Source organism: Hyla sarda, unplaced genomic scaffold (assembly GCF_029499605.1).
Source record: "Hyla sarda isolate aHylSar1 unplaced genomic scaffold, aHylSar1.hap1 scaffold_3132, whole genome shotgun sequence".
In the NCBI taxonomy this organism is placed as follows: domain Eukaryota; kingdom Metazoa; phylum Chordata; class Amphibia; order Anura; family Hylidae; genus Hyla; species Hyla sarda.
Genome location: NW_026609861.1, coordinates 1 through 4697, shown reverse-complemented (window position 1 = coordinate 4697; position 4697 = coordinate 1). Strand labels below are relative to the sequence as shown.

The window sequence follows — 4697 nt, the reverse complement described above, 5'->3', positions numbered from 1 at the left end:
AAATCCTGACCTGTTGGGGGTACTTGAGGGTTGCACTTGGGAAACTGCCATAGAAGATCACTCATCAATGCAATTTTGGGTGCTTTTCTCAAAGAGGTTTTACTGTACATTATATGCCTACACAGGGCAGAGCAGCAGAGGACATGTCAGACCTGTGCATCAGTATACCAGCTTTTATACGTATATAGTGGGCCTAGTTTACTAAGGCTTTTCCAAGTAGATTTTGTAATGTTTTTGTCGTGTGCCAGAATTTGCAACAAAAAATCAAAAAAACCTTACTAACTCTTCCCTCCACTCAGAAAAGGAGGTGTGGTCGCTGACAAAAGGGGCATGTCTTCAGAAAAGGGGAATGTCCCTGCATTTTCAACACTCAACACATTTCACCTGTCCAGAGAAGGAGCAAATACCCATAGTGAATATCTCCTGTTCTGTACAGTTCCTGACATGGACAGAGGTGGCAGCAGAGAGCACTGTGTTCAGACTAGAAAGATCTACACAACTTCCTGTACAGTAAACAGCAGCTGATAAGTACTGGAAGGATTAAGATTTTTATATAGAAGTAATTTATAAATCTGTATAACTTCCTGCCACCAGTTGATTTGAATTTTTTCCCCCACCGGAGTACCCCTTTAAGGTAACTTATTTTTGTGTATTATTTTCAGTAACTCTAGATAGTACCATTTGTTCAGTATTTATTTATTTTTTGTTACTTTGTTACTCTGTCTTTGCCTTATTTGCCTTGTTCACTCTGCAGATCACAGAGAATCTTTTTCCGCAGTTCAGCAATTTCCAGGATTTCAACTATAAAATAAAAGTACAAAATATGATGACTATGGAAAGTACGCTCTCTTTGAATTCTACAGGTATAAGAAAAAAAGGGGAAAGACCGGCACAGGCGCCTAGTGCATTACTGTAGTATTTAAGAGAAAATTAAGCTGAGGGCAAACAGGATGCCCGAAGGTAAAGGGTACTCACCTGGAGCAAGTGGAAAACTTGCATATCAACCCTCAGTAGGGGTTAGCAATATATGGAAACAGTTGCTGAGCCTAGGGTGCAGGAGAGGGCTTGCCAATCCTGGAAGACAAGCTGAAGTGGATGCAGAAAAAAAACTGTGGAAACAGGCACCCAAATTCACCAGAAGAGGCCAGAGTTTATTACATGAAACACATCAAATACATGAAAACAATGAAAAACAAATACGCAAGCATAATATAAAGTAGTATATGGGTACATAATGCAGATGATGCAGTGGGCGTACAAAAATTCATGAAGTGACCATAGACACAAAAAATAAAAGATGCAACCGAGTTGGCCTGGAGCGTAGTACCTCCGGGTCAGGGGAGGATGTACGGGCGAGGCTGTAACTAGGATGCTTCGTTAGAGCTGCAACCAGCACGCCCAGAGTCAGCCTACTGTCACTGTGAGGACATCTTCGTGCTGCGGTCACGTGTCTAGGCTCCCGTAGCGCAGCACTGGATCCTAGAAGCGCTGAGAAGCAGTAAGTAGAGAAGAGCTGTCAGAAATACAGAAGAGACAGGGAGATGGGAGAGACTGATTGGAATAATGGTATAAATGGAACAGAGGGAGGTATGGAGGGGAGAAGGTATGGTAAATAGGATAGTGAGTGTAAAGATAATTGGGAGAAAATGAGGGGAAATGACTGGAGTGTTTGTATGTGGTGGAGAAAAACGGTTCTGAGTGGAAATGAAAGGGATGATTGATAATGATGGGTAAATGATGGCACAAAGATGGATGAATTGTTAGGATTCGGCTAGCTGGATGTGGATCCTCTGTGTCAGAGAGGGATTGGCGTGGACCGTGCCGGTGGACCGGTTCTAGGTTGCTACTGGTTTTCACCAGAGCCCGCCGCAAAGCGGGATGGTCTAGCTGCGGCGGTAGCAACCAGGTCGTATCCACCGGCAACGGCTCAACCTCGCTGACTGCTGAGAAGGCGTGGGACAGAAGGACTAGGCAGAGGCAAGGTCAGACGTAGCAGAAGGTCGGAGCAGGCGGCAAGGATCGTAGTCAATAGTAATAGCAGAAGGTCTGGAAACACAGGCTTTGGACAACACTAAACGCTTTCTCTGGCACAAGGCAACAAGATCCGGCCAGGAAGGAAAGGGGAAGTGAGGTTATATACACAGGGAGCAGGTGGAAGCTAATTAGACTGATTGGGCCAGGCACCAATCACAGGTGCACTGGCCCTTTAAATCATAGAGAGCGGGCTCGCGCGCGCGCCCTAGAGAGCGGAGCCGCGCGTGCCAGAACATGACAGCCGGGGACCGGGACGGGTAAGTGGCTTGGGATGCGATTCGCAAGAGGGCGCGTCCCGCTATGCGAATCGCATCCCCATCGTGAATGACAGTGCAGCGCTCCCTGTCAGCGGGTCTGACCGGGGCGCTGCAGAAAGGAGAACGCCACGAGCGCTCCGGGGAGGAGCAGGGACCCGGAGCGCTCGGCGTAACATGAATCAAGACATATAGATGGTAGTAAGTAGGAATCAAGACATATAAATGGTAGTAGGTAGGAATGAATCCAGATATGTACATGAAAGAAGGTAATGTGGTAGGTAATTCAGGTGTACAGGTGAAAGGTAAAGGGTATATCCTACTAGACATTATAATAATAATATACACATGAAAATACAAGATGAATACAGTATATACAACAGGAAAGCAAAAGTGCAAAAAAATTACAATAAATATATAGAGCCGAGGCAAGTGCTCTCTATCACCCAAAGTGCAAGAAAAAGTGCAAATGTGTCACACTAAAAAAACGTGCACAAAGGATGCGGTCTATTGCTAAGCCCTTCTCCAACAGGAGAGAGGCCCCCCAACAAACCTACCCTTCACCTCCGGGCCAAAAAGCACCTGCAAGGATCCAAGTTCGATGCCCATTTTTGCCGAAGCTACTAATACATACATATATATATATATATATATATATATATACATACAGTGAGGATCAAAAGTTTGGGCACCCCAGGTAAAAAATTGTATTAATGTGAATAAAGTGAATAAATCTCCAAAAGGCATCAAATTACAGATTAGACATTCTTATAATATGTCAACAAAAGTTAGATTTTAATTCCATCATTTACAATTTTAAAATAACAGAAAACTAAAAAATGGCATCTGCAAAAGTTTGGGCACCATGCAGAATTTATAGCATGCACTGCCCCCTTTGCAAAGCGGAGACCTGCCAGTGTCATGGATTGTTCTCAATCATCATCTGGGAAGACCAGGTGATGTCAATCTCAAAGGTTTTAAATGCCCAGACTCCTCTTACCTTGCCTCAACAATCAGCACCATGGGTTCTTCTAAGCAGTTGTCTAGAAATCTGAAACTGAAAATAGTTGACGCTCACAAAGCTGGAGAAGGCTATAAGAAGATAGCAAAACATTTTCAGATGTCAATATCCTCTGTTCGGAATGGAATTAAAAAATGGCAGTCATCAGGAACAGTGGAAGTTAAAGCAAGATCTGGAAGACCAAGAAAAATATGAGACAGAACAGCTCGCAGGATTGTGAGAAAAACTATTCAAAACCCACGTTTGACTGCATAATCCCTCCAGAAAGATCAGGCAGACACTGGAGTTCCACTATAAAGAGATACTTGTACAAATATGGTCTTCATGGAAGAGTCATCAGAAAAAAACCTCTTCTACATCCTCACGACAAAAAATCAGCTTTTGAACTTTGCAAATGAACATATAGACAAGCCTGATGCATATTGGAAACAAGTTCTGTGGACCGATGAGGTTAAAATTTAACTTTTTGGCTGGAATGAGCAAAGGTACGTTTGGAGAAGAAGGGGAACAGAATTTAATGAAAAGAACCTCTGTCCAACTGTTAAGCATCATCAATCATGCTTTGGGGTTGTATTGCATCCAGTGGCACCGGGAACATCTCACGAATAGAAGGAAAAATGGATTCAATAAAATTTCAGCAAATTTTGGATGCTAACTTGATGCTATCAGTGAAAAAGCTAAAGTTAAAGAGAGGATGGCTTCTACAAATGGATAATGATCCTAAACACACCTCGAAATCCACGGGGGATTACATCAAGAACTGGAAGACTTTTGTAAGGAAGAATGGGCAAAGATACCTCAAACAAGAATTGAAAGACTCTTGGCTGGCTACAAAAAGCGTTTACAAGCTGTGATACTTGCCAAAGGGGGCAGTACAAGATATTAACTCTGCAGGGTGCCCAAACTTTTGCAGATGACATTTTTTTTTCTGTTATTTTGAAAGTGTAAATGACGGAAATAAAATCTAACTTTTGTTGACATATAAGAATGTCTAATCTGTAATTTGATGCCTTTTGGAGATTTTTTTCCATCTTTCCTTGGCTTCTTTATGCACATTAATACAATTTTTACCTGAGGTGCCCAAACTTTTTATCCCACTGAATATATATCTATACAGAGGAGCAAAAAGTCCAACAAGTGTAATGCCCCGATGTACCGGGCACAATGTGATTGTATAATAATGCAAATTCAGGCAAAAAAAAAATTGAGCAACAATAAATTGCATGCAAAACGAAAAGAAGAACAAAGGCATGTAGCAGTATTACAGGTGGCACTATATTAATTCATTGAGACCACGAGGAACCAGAGTACCCAAGGAATGAATCCAGTAGTTTTCTCTGCCTTTCAGTGTACTGTACCTGTGCTAGGTATCCTTGCTGATTTGTTCA

General features: G+C 42.5%; 1 long non-coding RNA gene across 1 annotated transcript; it reads right to left on the bottom strand.

Annotated features, from left to right (window-relative positions):
* Window positions 1–346: 346 nt before the first annotated feature.
* Window positions 347–3678, bottom strand: LOC130328716 (uncharacterized). Its single transcript, XR_008872589.1, has 3 exons — window positions 3289–3678; window positions 976–1488; window positions 347–801 (listed from the first exon to the last, which is right to left on the bottom strand). It is a non-coding gene; the product is annotated as an uncharacterized LOC130328716 (long non-coding RNA).
* Between the last annotated feature and the right edge of the window lie 1019 nt (window positions 3679–4697).